The sequence below is a fragment of the Anabrus simplex genome, chromosome 1 (genome assembly GCF_040414725.1).
Source record: "Anabrus simplex isolate iqAnaSimp1 chromosome 1, ASM4041472v1, whole genome shotgun sequence".
NCBI classification, from domain to species: domain Eukaryota; kingdom Metazoa; phylum Arthropoda; class Insecta; order Orthoptera; family Tettigoniidae; genus Anabrus; species Anabrus simplex.
In genome coordinates this window covers 1404595601-1404611456 of record NC_090265.1, presented here as the reverse complement: position 1 = coordinate 1404611456, position 15856 = coordinate 1404595601, and the positions used below count along the sequence as shown (strand labels likewise).

Genomic DNA, 15856 nt, shown 5'->3' with positions numbered 1-15856 from the left:
GGTTTATGCAGGCTTCACAAAAAAAGACAGGAATAGAGCAGATTACAGCAGTTGAGTCACAAAGGTCAGTGACATTTTAGAAAGGGTGGCTACCCTAAAATGGCAGTGGGCAGGCCATGTTGCTCGGAGAATTGGTGGTAGGTGGACAAAGCTTGTGCTTGAGTGGAGTCGGAAAGATCATCTGAGACCAAAGGGAACCACCAAACAGATGGGATAAAGACATCCGGAAGATTACTGGGATCAATTGGCAGAACATCGCTCAAGACCGTCCCAGATGGAGAGACGTCATGAAAACCTACCCTGCTTCGGACTTAAAGAGGCCACATCGCAAAAACGATTGAATATGGCTGATAATGATAGTGAATTGTAAACACTTGTTTCTTTGCTTTTATCATAATTATTTTTTTATGTTCAAACCTAACCTTAAATTTAATAGCATGATATTTTTACATTTTTAAGCATGTTTCCTATTTATGACATTATTTTTTATTTGGTCCCCACAAAAATGGGCTAACCAGTTTTGGCTGTAATAAGTGTCCTCCACACAATTCCTATTTATATGAAATACTTTAATGTAGTTTATTATAGGTATATAGCAAATTGTTTGGGCCAATGACCTAGATGTTAGGGCCCCGTTAAACAACAAGCATTAAACAACAAGTAAAATTGTAATAATTATGTAATTATGTAACTGTAATGTTTTTACTGTACTGCAAAATGTGGAAAATCTATTTTTTTGTCCATGTGATACATTATAATATCCAATATTAATGCCCTGTAAAAGATATATAGAAAATTCTAATATTTAGCCTTCTCATTTAGCTGTATGGTTCGATGATGATGACGCTTGTTGTTTAAAAGGGCCTAACATTTAGATCATCGGCCCCTAATGGTACAAAATGAGACAAAATGTAATGACAACTTAAGATTCCAAAATTCATCCACTGATCAGAATGCAAAACTTGATGATGAAGAATGAATGGATGAATATGAATTTAAAATAATCAGCAGATCCAACTCACAATAATGAAAGTTAAAAATAATTCCAATATCAACCCACTGACTAGACTTCAAAAAGGCGATGATGAACAATGATTATGAACTTAAAACAATCAGTGGATCCGACCCGCAATGCCCCACCTTCCCAGAAGCTAGCTTAAAACAATGGTATACACTGACCAAGGGGCTGCTTCCAGAGCACACAATCCGGAATCAGTGATGCTTACTGTCTGAAGGGGTCCAAAATCCAGGTCAACGGCCCCTCATAATGGTACATATCGCTAATAAAGTAGAATCGTGGTATGTGATGGTACTAATCACAAGTAACGTAGACTCACATTGTTCCTCACATTGTGGTACGATGCACAGGTAACACAGACCTATGGTTTCTCACAAAAGGGCGCCACTCACAAGCAACGGAAACCCATGGTGTTCCTCACATAGTGCTACCAATCACAGGTACCTGTACTATCCCATGGTGTTCCTCACACAGTGGGTACTAATCAGAGGCAATGCAGACCCATGGTGTCACTCATATAGTGGTTCTAATCACAGGCAACGCCAAGACCCATAGTGTTCCTTGGAATGCAGATCCATGATGTCCAAAACCAGATGCTGAAACACCCCAGCGATGACAGCCCTTTTATCTCCTTGGGGTGTTCAACTGAATCTGGACAGAGGGTGAGCCTCCGTCATACTATACAAGTAAACCCATAGTGATCCACCCACAGAACCATGGTATTCCTCACAGGGTGGTACTAATCACATAAAAGTCGACTCATGGTGTTCCCCGCGTGATGGTAGTAATCACAGGTAATCTCATGGTTCAAAATTTAGCATCCCTTGGTCGCCCCTTTTAAAAATTACTTAAATAAATATATACCTTATTTATTATATAATAAATAAATAAATAAATAAATAAATAAATAAATAAATAAATAAATAAATAAATAAATAAATAAATAAATAAATAAATATGTGTAATAAATAAGTAATAAGTGCATGTTACTGTATTGACAAGGCAGAACTGTTCATAGCCCTGTCAATACGGATCAAATAGAACCAAATGTGGTATTTGATTATTGAGTGAAAATATAGTTTAAACAAGTAGTGATTTCAATACAACTTCACTGAAAGATGTGATGGAATTTACTGGTGTACTTGAAACAAGTTACCATGTGTCTTTAAAACAATAATAACTGTACATGCCGAGATAATAGTCGAAATTTAAAATGTTACTCCGAGAGCATGCTCAAAGAATGACATGTTTTGACCAATTTACTTGCATATCATTCTGATAAAAAGTGAGTGTAATTAACTTCAACCACTGATGTACATGCTGTGTTCCTGCATCAGCTGGTTTGTATGTGCCTGGTCTGCGATTTGTGCTGCACCCTGTAGTGAAAGTCACCTGGTTGATTAAGCATTACACCAAGCAGCGTGCCATCAGAAATGATGGCAGAGAGGGGGAGCGTAATGTCTGCTGTCACCATGCCAATGTGAGCTTGACTGCATCATAGACTTAGTAAATAATATGGTTTCCAGCAGCCATTTGGTCGGAATATTTTGCCACAAAGGGTCTTTTGGCTTATTCACTGACATGACCAAAGATTAAAAAATCAATGTTAGATCACCTGGAATTACAATAAGATCAGTTTTATTAGCTCCGAGCTCTTGCTTCACACCATCAACAAGGTGGACTCTAAAGCTATTCAGCACAAGTAAGCCTTACTTTCGGAGCAGCACGCCAGGTCTTTGCTGCCACACGGAACGTATCCAGTCACACGTAATTTTCTCGTCCATCCAGCCTTTTACCTGAGCACATACATGGATACCAGTCGAAAATGTGATGTTTTTTGGTAATGTCTTGCATTTAAATATACACTGCCTGACAAAAAAGTTAAGCACCCAGAAGGAGTGGTCCAATATTATCCTACAACCTGTGACAATAAAGTTCGGTGAATAGTCCTGTAATATCAACACAGATGAATAATGCATGACAGTGACCCTACTGTCCTTCAAAATAGTCCCTGTGCAGCCAGTATCCAGTAATCGGGAGGGGACATAGTGGGTTCGAGCCCCACTGTCGGCAGCCCTGAAGTTGGTTTTCCGTGGTTTCCCATTTTCACACCAGGCAAATGCCGGGGCTGTACCTTAATTAAGGCCAAGGCCGCTTCCTTCCAATTCCTAGGCCTTTCCTATCCCATCATCGCCATAAGACGTATCCGTGTCGGTGTGACGTAAAAAAAAAAAGTCCCCTCCCATAACTGTGCACTACTGAGATCGGCGATACATGTCCTGGAAACTTTGCAAGAAGGCTTCCTTTGGGATGATGTTCAAAAGCCTTGTCATGTTTCGTCGGATGTCAGGAATATCATCAAATCTCTTTCCTTTCAAAGCAAGTTTGAGTCATGGGAATAGGAAGAAGTCTGGAGGATTGAGATCTGACAAGTATGGGGATGTTCAAGTTGCACCACCCCCTTTTATGCCATCGTTTTGATGCATGACTTTTCAGCTCTGACTTTTTTCCGATGAGGGGATCCCAGATAATGTCATTCCATGCTTTGCCGTTTCATTTCAGAGACACCAGGTTTCATCCTCAGTGACAATACAGTTCAAGAAATTTGGTGTCACTTCCGCCGTTTCGACAAAATCCTGTGAAACCTCTAAATGTGCCTGCTTCTGATCGTCAGTCAAGTGATGTGGCACAAGACGAGAACATGCTTTCCTCTTCCCTAACTTCTGGGTAATGATTTGTCAGATGGATTCACAGTTAATCTGCAGTTCATCCGTTATCATGCGCACAGTTAATCGCCGATCGTTCGTGATTAATGTCCTCAACTTCTCAATGTTTTCGTCACTGACGGCGGTCGCCGGTCTTCCGCTATGGGGGCTGTCAAAAACATTTACCTGGCCTCCTTGAAAATGGGCAAACCACTCGTAGACACACTTCAAGGACAGTGCTTATATTCATAAACACGTACCAGCAACGCATGCGTTTCTTTCGGTGTCTTGCCAAGCTTAAAACAAAACTGTACATTGATCTTTTGGTCGTTCATGTTCCTGTTCGCAGTTCAGAACCAACGCACTAAATATGCACTGTGTCAAACAGATCTTACATGGCACATACACGATGCTCAACTGAACAACGTTGGGAGCAGATGGTCAAAACCTTCTGCTACGCAGGTGCAGCATTGTGTGTCGCAAGTGTTGCCGGATCGACTGTTCTGACTTCATTCACCGAACTTTATCGTCACAGGTTGTATTGCGATATACATGCATACCATTGATGTGTGAGTAAATTATTAGATTTACAAGGATCTGTAATGTGTACAACACTCACCACAGTGTTTTCGTGATGGCTCCGTCCTGTTGTTGATAAATTGTTACCGTCAACTGTTGTGAGTCAGACGGTTAAGCAAGACGTGCAGAGAGGACTATGTACAGAATGAAGCACCTGTGATGCCTCGCAGACATGCTAGACAGCCTATCCACCAATTGACAATATTTGACTGAGGTCGCATTGTGGGTCTGCATGAGGCTGGTTGGTCATATCGTGCGATTGCCAGGCATGTGGGCCATTCACATGTCACAGTGGGCCGATCTTGGACTCAATGGGTACATGAGGGCACCCAATCACCTTTTGAAGGTTTGGGTAGACCAATAAACTCCATGTTATAGATGTTGATTCCCATAGGGAACCCAAAATATTTGTCTCGAATGAGTAAATTTATAATACCAATATAAAAGGTCCATTATTGGACATTATAAATTTTCCAGCTAACTCATTCCTGGCTGCCAGCGTTTTGTCCCAGTGTGCTAAGTTGGGCTCATCAGTTGGTGAATAGCACAGCCACCAAGACGCATGGCTTGTGCATGAATAGTTATAAATTTCATTGTGTTCCGTATTGAAGTGGGATTACAGTAAATCAAGGTTTTCAAAGGTCCACCTATTCAATAGAATAATATTTTAATGTGAGTCAATCACATGTCATAAGGGTACTAGTTTCGGCATCTATAATATTCCATCATCAGCCCTAGATGCAAATTGAAGAATTCCATATACAAATCTACAGCAACCTAAAACCATTTTAAAACACTATAAAACACATTACTAGCATCTATAATGATGCATGAAATGAGTTAAAATTATGGTACAATTGAAATGCCATTTGAAATTGTACCACAATTTCAGTTCAACATTCTGATTCACTACAAATCCCACTCCATTTCTTTTCTCTTTACTGTTACCCATCCAATACAAGGTGAACCCCTTTCTTAGTTTCTTCATTCCTTTTCCTTTCCATTTTTTTCACTTAATCCCAGGATGTTGAGTTTTCATCTCTCCATTAAGTCAATCAATTAATTTTCCTTCCCATTCATTGTTAAAATATTTATTGTTTCTAATCGGGTTTTGTTCTCTGATCTAACACTTGCACAAACATCAGCATTACCATCACACTGTGCAAATGAAGCCAGAGACTTGTCCTTCTTAATTCGATCCTCTAAGATCAAACATAAGGATTGCTTCACATGTTCCAACATTTCTTCTGAATCCAAACTGATCTTCTTTCAGCTCATGTTCAACTTGTCTTTCCATTCTTCTGTAAATAATACATGTTAAAATTTTGCATGCATGAGATACTAAACTAATCGTGCGGTAGATTTCACACTTATCAGCACAGGCTTTCGTGGGAATAGGAATAACAATATTCTGCCAAAAATCTGATGGCAATTCTCCTGTCTCATATATCTTACACACTAGATGGAATAACCTCGTCATGCTGGTTTCTCCTAAAGCAGTCAGTAATTCAGAGGGAATGTCATAAATTACTTTTTTCTTTTTTTGTTGTTACTTTGCTTTACGCTTCACCGACACAGATAGGTCTTATGGCGACGATGGGATAGGAAAGGCCTAGGAATGGGAAGGAAGCAGCCGTGGCCTTAATTAAGGTACATCCCCAGCATTTGCCTGATGTGAAAATGGGAAACCATGGAAAACCATCTTCAGGGCTGCCGACAGTGGGATTCAAACCCACTATCTCCTGGATGCAAGCTCACAGCTGTGCGCTCCTAACCGCATGGCATCATCAATTCTAGGGGCCTTTCTAAGCTCTGTCAAATTCTGACCTCAAAATTTGGTCTCCCATTTGTAACTTTACTGTTAATAATAATAATAATAATAATAATAATAATAATAATAATAATAATAATAATAATAATAATAATAATAATAATAATAATAATAATAATAAAATAAATGACCGAATAAATAAAATTACTAAAAAACTTATTAAAAATAATTAACCAAAATATCCGTAGTATGGGCGCCAGAGTTCACCAGAATGGAACCCTCAAATTTAGATAGAGCATGATAATTCTTCATCTCCCAGGGCGTGTACATAAAAGCTGCGTACTGGTACATCTGCTTCAGGCCTTACCTAACCTTCTGAAAACGACTAAATAGATAGGAACTGCACCTAGGTTCATCAATAACTCCACTGATTCTAAAATAACTAACTATATTCTCAATAAAATCTGTGCATGAGTACTTCATCAACACACCACAATATACGTATAATACATACACAAAACATTGCTGGAAGACTCCATATTTACAACAACAACAATGAAAACAGTGGGAAAACAAAAGCGAGAACTAAGCCACCATTTGTAGTTAGTCCGTTGAACAATGTACGTATGTAGATAAGAACCCTTCACTGTCTCTGTATCAACACGACTTGCCGATTCTCATAATCGGCAATTATTATATCACACAGATACTGTACCTCATAATATTGTGTTCACGGACTTTAACACTTGTTTTAAAGATATATACATTTGAGCAACACACGCTTGTCGTTCCTGAACATAAATTATGGAAAGTCTGAGATATAGCACCTTCCAGCTTTCAGCAACATGTAATACCAGACTGCCACAAGTGCTACAATACTTAGTGCCTAAGCACTCCACAACTGCTGGTCAGCCACGTTCCACAAACATAAAACTATCTTCCACAAACGTTGGAAGTCCAGTCCAGTACAGTGCAGCAGTGTCACTCCAGTATCGTATATCGAGTTTCACTCCCGTGTCGTGTGTGTCAGCACTACTTCATTCCCGTACAGTGTGTGTTTCCCGCTGTTTGATCACATGCTAAATAGACATCACCACTCCCCTTCCCCTCAAAAAGATAGATCGCGATTGATCCTGGCCAGCCAATCATGAGTAGATCCTCTAGTCAAAACCACGCCCTGAACTTCTTCTTGGTCCCAAGACAATAACAAACTCTGGGGTGTTTCACATGAGTCATAAAACTTTCCGACTACAACAACAAGTGCATCTCATCAAACACTGGGATATACACATGACTCATCCAAATTTTCGAAGTTCAATGTAGCAATGTTTTCCCAGCCGTTGTACAAAGCAAATTACTCATACCAAATATGGAGACCTCACAGCTTATAAATATTAATGACAAAATATACAACTGAAATACAGATAATAATAATAATAATAATAATAATAATAATAATAATAATAATAATAATAATAATAATAATAATAATAATAACAACAACACATACAGAGAAGATTTCAAAATACACAGATCTGGCCACAGAGATAAAAACCATGTGGAAACTCAACAATGTTATCATACTTCCAGTAGTGATTGGATGTAATGGTATTATACCAAAGACACTACACAGGAGCATTTAAGCCCTTAATCTCCACCCACTCACTTACAGAGAATTACAAAAAGCAGCAATCCTGGCCACTTGCCATATAGTAAGAACGTTTATTGGCTTGAACCATCCACCATACACAGAGGACGAATGAAAATCGTCCACTAATAATTTTGGCTGCTTGTATGTAGTAAACATCTCATAAATATCTGTCAAGTCTATTTGTCAGCAATGTTAAGTATATACCGATATGTATGAAGCATATGTGCGTATGTACCAAATAGTACTTCTTCCATGTACATTGTACCGAAGAAGCTCATAAACCCAATTATAAAATTGTGAATTATATAAAATGAAATATAATAACAACAACAACAACAACAACAATAATAATAATAATAATAATAATAATAATAATAATAATAATAATAATAATAATAATAATAAATCAAATACTGACAATAATATCTCTCACTTCTACATATAGTGCGAGGGTGTGATATATGCATCAGCATCAACAGCCTCTTCTTGCTCCAGAACCATATCATCTACGTCTTTACCTTAATACAACTGTCGGATATCTTCCTGCCATCTTTCTGCCTTGTCTTCTTTCCCTAGAGGTGGTTTTCCATCTGAGCTCTTAATATTCATACACCTAGTTTTCCTTTCTCCAAAGGTTTCCTCGATTTTCCTGTAAGCAGCATCTACATTTCCTAGGACCACACAACCTTCAACATCCTTGCACTTCTCCTTCAGCCATTCTTCCTTAGCTGTCCTGTACTTTCTATCCTCTTCATTCTTTTATTGCCTGTATTCCTTTCTGCCATCTTAATTTTCTGCATTCTTGTACTTTCATCATTCATCAATCAAGTCTAGTATCTCTTAAGTTATCCACTGATACTTAGTTGATCTTTCCTTTCTTCCTAACATTTTTCAGCAGCCCAAGAGACCTCATACTTCATGACTGTCCATTCTTCCTCTATTGTGTTTCCTTCAGCCTTTTCAATGAGTCCTTGTGCAACATGTTCGCTGAAACAGTCCCTCACACTCTTTTCTTTCAACTTGTCTAGATCCCATCTCCTTGCATTCCTTCCTTTCTTCAATTTCTTCAATTTCAGACAGCATTTCATAAGCAACAAGTTGTGGACCGAGTCCACGTCTACTCCTGGGAAAGTTTGGCAATCCAACATCTGGTTTCTGAATCTCTGCCTAATCATAATGAAGTCTATTTGATACCTTCCAGTGTCTCTAGGTCTCATCCACTTATACAGCCATCGTTTGTGGAATATGAACCAATTAATTAGCAAGGACTAAATTACGATCGGTGCAGAATTCAATTAGCTGACTTATTTTTTCTTTCCTTTGTCCCAATCTAAATTCTTCTACTGTATTACCTTCTCTTCCCAGGCCTACCACTGCATTCCAGTCTCCCATCACAATTAGATTCTTGTCACCTTTTACATACTGTATTAAATCTTCTATCTCTTCATATATTCTTTCGATTTCTTCATCATCTGCTGAACTAGTAGGCATATAAAATTGCACTATTGTGGTGGGCACTCGTTTGGTATCTATCTTGACAACAATAATCCTTCCACTATGCTGGTCGTAGTAGCTTACCCGCTGTCCTATTTGCTTATTCATTAAAACCAACTCCTGCATTTCCCCTGTTTGATTTTGTATTGATAATTCTGTAGTCACCTGACCAAAACTTCTGCTCTTCCTGCCAACGTACTTCACTTATACCAACTACATCTAACTGTAGTCTATCCATCTCTGTTTTCAGATTCTCTTACCTACCACAACAATTCAAACTTCTAACATTCCATGCTCCGACTCGCAGAATGTCGGTATCCATCTTCCTGATGATTGCCCCCTCTCGTATAGTCCCCACCTGGAGATCTAAAGGAGGACTATTTTACCTCCGGAATATTTTACCTGGGAGGAAGCCATCATCAGTACATCATTCATACAGAGTGAGCTGCATAACCTTGGGAGTTAGGTACGGCTCTATTTTCCCACTGCTTTCAGCTGCATAGCAGTATCAACACAGCTAAGCCATCTTGAGTATTATTACAAGGCCACATCAGTCAATCATCAAGACTGCCACCCTTGCAACTTCCAAAAGGCTGTTACCCCTGTTTTTATGAACCATTTGTTAGTCTAGTCTCTCGACAGATACCCATCCAATATGGTTGCACCTGTGGCTTGGCTATCTGCTTCATTGGGACAGGCAAGCCTCCCCACCACGACAAAGTCACATGGTTTGCAGGGGAGGCCATTGGCAGTAATGGCCAATATCATCGTACGACGTAAATCTTCATTGCTGGAAGTTTTAATGAGAAAACTTGCCACACTCTTCTCAGAAACTATAATTTTCTTCAGCATGTCAAAATACACAGGAGTTTGGTCAGCATTGCCGATCTGCGAGAGGAGCTATGAGTTATGCAGCCTTAAACTGATCACAGGCTTGTGAAAATCTTTAACTTATCTGTGTTGTCTTTTGGCAGTTTTTGGCACAAAGACATTTTTCAACACAATGATAGGTTATTATGCAGCATAAACAGTCATCCAACTGTGACTTACAGTAAATAAATTTCCTGGAATATCAGGGAAATGTGCAATTTCCCATGCTTTTAGTTGCAACATTTTGTGGGAAACACTACAACTGTTCTTCTTTATCTCTCTCAATCATTTCAGTAATGTTCCCTTAACATTTGGGAACTTGCCCTGTTTTGGACCATAAAAAGCACACCTGGATAAACTACTGTTTAACTGCTTTCTTCAATTCCTCACTTGTTTTTTGTGAACAGAAAACTCACAAGCTTCTGTTATAATTTCTTCCATGTATTTCACCAGTTTTAGCTTGAACGAAGCTGTGTTGATGTTAACTTTTCCCATGACACATACTTAGTAACAAGCTCGAGAATAGTTAAGTTCAGACTGTGAGTGGCACAGGACCTCCTTTTGTTACTGCAGATGCACATTTGGGTGGCAAGCTCTCAAACTGGACACGTGGCCCTTACTGTTAATCGGGGCAAAAATTTAAGCAAATATTCTGGTCAAAAATGAGGGACGTAGCTGATATTCAAGTAAATACATATATTGAAGTATTGCACCAGACCACTTAGTAAAAAAAGTTAAATGCCATCAACATTAATATTTGGTCTCTAGTCACAACTTTAAAATATTACTGTATGTCGATTCATCTTCAATACTGGTTACCAGTTAGATTTATTGTTATATTCCCTCTTCCAATACCTATCCATATTCAGTATCTCTTCTTCCTTTGTCATTCAAACTTCTCTTTCCTTCATACACCACATTCCTTCAGCAAACAAGTCCTTCGCCTTTTTCTTTAAATCCTGGTTAGTCTTCCTCTTCTACAGCATTTTAGATATCTTGGTGGGTCAGTGGGTGTAAACAGCGTCACTTACGGACTTGGCCCTCTTTTACAACCAGATGCCCTTTCTGATGCTAACTCTATGTGGAGGAATGTATTCACTATTATGGGTTTCTTTGGTGATGGTGGTTGTGGTAGTGTGGTGTTATGTGTACATGTGCTGGAATAATAAAAAGTACCCTGTTTCCAAATCAAAGTAATTAACCAGATGTGATTAAAATCTCCAACCTGATGGGGAATCACACCTGGAACTCACCGAACCAAAGGCCTCAAAGCTGACCATTCAGCCAAAGAACCAGAGTTAAATCTTAGTTAGTAACAATCTAAAATCATACCTGCCAACTTTTAGAAACCAAAAATAGGAAGATTTTTTAATTCTTGGATTTCATCACATATATTCCACCACAGTCTACGTGAAAATAGGTCAGGATAAAAGGCATACATATCTACAGTTACAATGCGACTTGACCATTAAATTTAAAATCTTAAACTAAGAAAACATAAAAGTGTTACAAGAAGATGTACCTAATCACTCTCATTTATGACACATACGAATAATAAAATTTTTGTCACACCGACACACACAACAAAATGCATAATACCGTATTTTCTCGCGTAATTTACGCACTTTTTTGAGGAAAAATACATGCAAAAACTTCAGATGCGTAAATTATTCAAGGAATTCAGATCTTTACAAATTATTTCCAATTCATTTACATTTGAAAGATACATCAAATATAATATAAACACAATTGGTTCAACTCATTTGCAGCTATCGTCGTATAGCGTAAAATTCCGGTGTGAGATTTTTTCTGAAAAGTCAAATAGGGTACATCAGGTAAGTTACGTGGGTTTGAAGTACCGACACTAGAAAATATTCTTCTCATTACGAGCTAAAAATACGACCTGAATGACATACCGGCAAAAAAAAGAAAACTATCCAACACGAGAAGGGCCGAGCATCGAAGGAGGGACCCTGCTACATTACCCCAAACCGTTCGTATCCAATCTTGTACGAGTGATGTGTCCATCCACCCTTTCTCTTGAATATGAACGTGGATCACTCGTGGAAATTTTGCTTTAGGCATTGTTTATCATTTTAGAACAATGTAAGGGGCAAGCTTTCTGCCATCAGCTGTTACAGCAAGCACTGCAGTACCTGCACATCGTTGTTTTTTGCTTCCGATAGCGCGTACGATAACACTGTATGTTTCTTTCCTATCGATTGTTCGCCTTTGTGGCATATGGAAACTGATTGGTGTCTGACCTGCGGTTCCTATAAGGGAGATCAAATATTCCTTCACTTCACGCTTCTCAATCACAAAGCGATGAAAATGGTTGAAATCATTTGTCATTTTTGGCATAATGTTGTTCTTTACAAGTAATAAATCTCATTGTAGACCGTATTGGACATCAGAATATGAACATTAAAAGAAGATTAATAGTTAACACCACCTTTCCAATACTTATCTTTCCTTATAGGAAATAAACATTACAACACGCGTTGTAAGATGGGACATGTTTCGCTTAACAGTCGTAAGCATCGTCAGCCGAAAATAAATCTTAGCCTAAAGTTAGGTCAGGGCCCCGAACCTAGTGTCCTTAACATATATGGCACCCTAAGAATCAACATTTATATTTAGAAAATCAAAATAGGCCTAAAACTAGTGTGAAAAAAAAACAACATAGAATGTTACATTTTGGCTAAGAGAAAAAAACACAATCGTGTTGAGACAGAGGATAAGAACAAAAAGTACAATACAGAGCTGGTAGTGAAATAATTAAAATCATTAGGATATCATTGCTACCAGTCAGTCAATCAGAATGTTCAAACATAAAAACAAGAGTGTTCATCATGGCTGAGTTAGAAAAAACACGTTATCGTGTTGCCAGAGGTTAAAAACATAAGGTACAACACAGAGCTGGCAGTGTAATAATCAAACTCATGGCTGCCAGTCAGTTAATAAGAATGTTCATACATAACAAAAAATGATGGTTATATTCTTTTAAGTGAAGAAATAATTAAATCCCACTCTTGTATAGATATGTGAGAACGGGCAAGAGAAATCATATATTGTAGCAGACATGGAGTAGTAACACTTCAACAGGATTGATCACGCCTGAAGCCGCTTCATTTTTGCTGGGAGTTCAAAAAAAAAAAAAAAAAAAGCCAAGTGCGTGAACTGAAATATGCATGCAGCAACGGGCATATGTTTAACAGACCCCCTCGAATGGCTAATGTCTCCAGTCAACGCTCATCCAACATAAGAGATTTCAGTTCACGCACTTGGCATCTTTTTTTTTTTGTCTTGAACTCCCAGCAAAAATGAAGCGGCTTCAGGCGTGATCAATCCTGTTGAAGTGTTACTACTCCATGTCTGCTACAATATATGATTTCTCTTGCCCGTTCTCACATATCTATACAAGAGTGGGATTTAATTATTTCTTCACTTAAAAGAATATAACCATCATTTTTTGTTATGTATGAACATTCTTATTAACTGACTGGCAGCCATGAGTTTGATTATTACACTGCCAGCTCTGTGTTGTACCTTATGTTTTTAACCTCTGGCAACACGATAACGTGTTTTTTCTAACTCAGCCATGATGAACACTCTTGTTTTTATGTTTGAACATTCTGATTGACTGACTGGTAGCAATGATATCCTAATGATTTTAATTATTTCACTACCAGCTCTGTATTGTACTTTTTGTTCTTATCCTCTGTCTCAACACGATCGTGTTTTTTTCTCTTAGCCATAATGTAACATTCTATGTTTTGTTTTTTTCACACTAGTTTTAGGCCTATTTTGATTTTTTAAATATAAATGTTGATTCTTAGGGTGCCATATATGTTAAGGACACTAGGTTCGGGGCCCTGACCTAACTTTAGGCTAAGATTTATTTTCGGCTGACGATGCTTACGACTGTTAAGCGAAACATGTCCCATCTTACAACGCCTGTTGTAATGTTTATTTCCTAAATATAAGGAAAGATAAGTACTGAAAAGGTGGTGTTAACTATTATTCTTGTTTTAATGTGCATATAATGTTGTTCTTCGTTGATGAGAAAGTCCATCTCTCTTCATAAAATTAATCACGCTTCGGCTAACCTTCAAATCCGAGACACTGATTCCATGTGCTGCGGCTATTTCTCATTCTTTAAAATACAGCATTTCGTGAGAAACGGCTTATCCAACATTGCGTAACAAAATCATATATTTAAGCAGATAATCCTCCACTTGCGGAAACTTGCCGCATTTTGGTCCGCGAAATGCTTTGCGAGACTTGTTGGCCGCTTGAAGTGCACTTCTGTTACCACGTAGCGCACGTTCCATTTGGACACTCAATACTTGCTGCCCGCTGCTCTCTTCCCGTATGTTTCGACGTAACTGATCACCGCAAGTTTGTATGATGCAGTATTACTCCAATACCGTGGACTGACAAACAATTGAGATCACAGAATGTCCCGTAGCTGAAACACTCGTAAAACTAGTGCAGTGGGATTTCCTGAAATGAAATGGCGTATGGCTTTTAGTGCTGGGAGTGTCCGAAGACATGTTCGGCTCGCCAGGTGCAGGTCTATCGAGTTGACTCCCGTAGGCGACCTGCGCGTCGTGATGAGGATGAAATGATGATGAAGACAACACATACACCCAGCCCCCGTGTCATTGGAATTTACCAATTAAGGTTAAAATCCCCGACCCGGCTGGGAATCGAACCCGGGACCCTCTGAACCGAAGGCCAGTACGCTGACCGTTCAGCCAACGAGTCGGACTGGGATTTCCTGATGGCTAATAACAGCACGTTGCCCTGTGTTTGGAATGCCCGTTTCGCGATAGGAAGCCTGCTACTTGAGTAGTTGACATCTTTATTTCGAAACGCATCTGGAGCTGAGCGATGGATGTTCGAAGTTGTGGGTGTGTCAAATACGTGTACATTTCTTTTTCTCCACTTTGGACCCAAAATTATTGGGATGCGTAAATTATGCAAGGGCGTTAATTACGTGAGAAAATACGGTAGTTTCCTTTATCAGACGGTAAAATGAACGGAAATTTATAGGTATCTCTGAGCACTTGGAGATAACGTTTGTTACCATTTTCTGGCCATAACGAGAAAAGAAAATGCCAGATACTGTCACCGACACCAACCCCCTTAAAAACATTCAACTCATTAAAATTATGCACTTAAATACGCGAAACTACCACATACAAAACAATTCAATATGTCCCATACGTTATTAACATACAACTTTGACGGAGGGGGGAAAAGCATAGAAATGCAAGAAAAAAACACGTGGCCTGTAACTCCGACGATACTATGCACAGAAATAATGTTAACAGCGCGCGAACAACACAATAACAAACTCATTCTTTCGTCCCGATTAACTGAGTCGTTAGCGCGCGCTAGCCTCTTGCTTACCGGACGATTGCCGTCCCAAATCTCCAGCTGTATCAAGCGCACACGCTGCTGTGGTGAGTGGGAAACACGATACATGAAAGCGACGGACGAAACACTCACGAAATAAAGTATCAAATAAATACGCTTGAAAATGAGGTTTCGTAAATTACACAAACATGTAAAAATTTATCCTTTATCGTAGGGGAAGAGTATTGGCCGTACTAGAGGTTATACTAGTAAAAAATCGGAAAAAGTAAAAATAAATTGGAAAATCTGAAGACGAATTAAAAACCGGAAAGTTTCCGGGTAAATCAGAAGGGTTGGCAGGTATGTAAAATATTCTAAACTGAATACTGATTTCAACTTTAATA

At 38.8% G+C, this 15856-nt stretch overlaps 1 protein-coding gene across 1 annotated transcript in view; it reads right to left on the bottom strand.

Annotated features, from left to right (window-relative positions):
• Root (ciliary rootlet coiled-coil, rootletin) overlaps nt 1-15856 on the bottom strand; it is a 461920-nt gene that overhangs the window by 133013 nt on the left and 313051 nt on the right. The gene's annotated exons all lie outside the window — the stretch shown is intronic.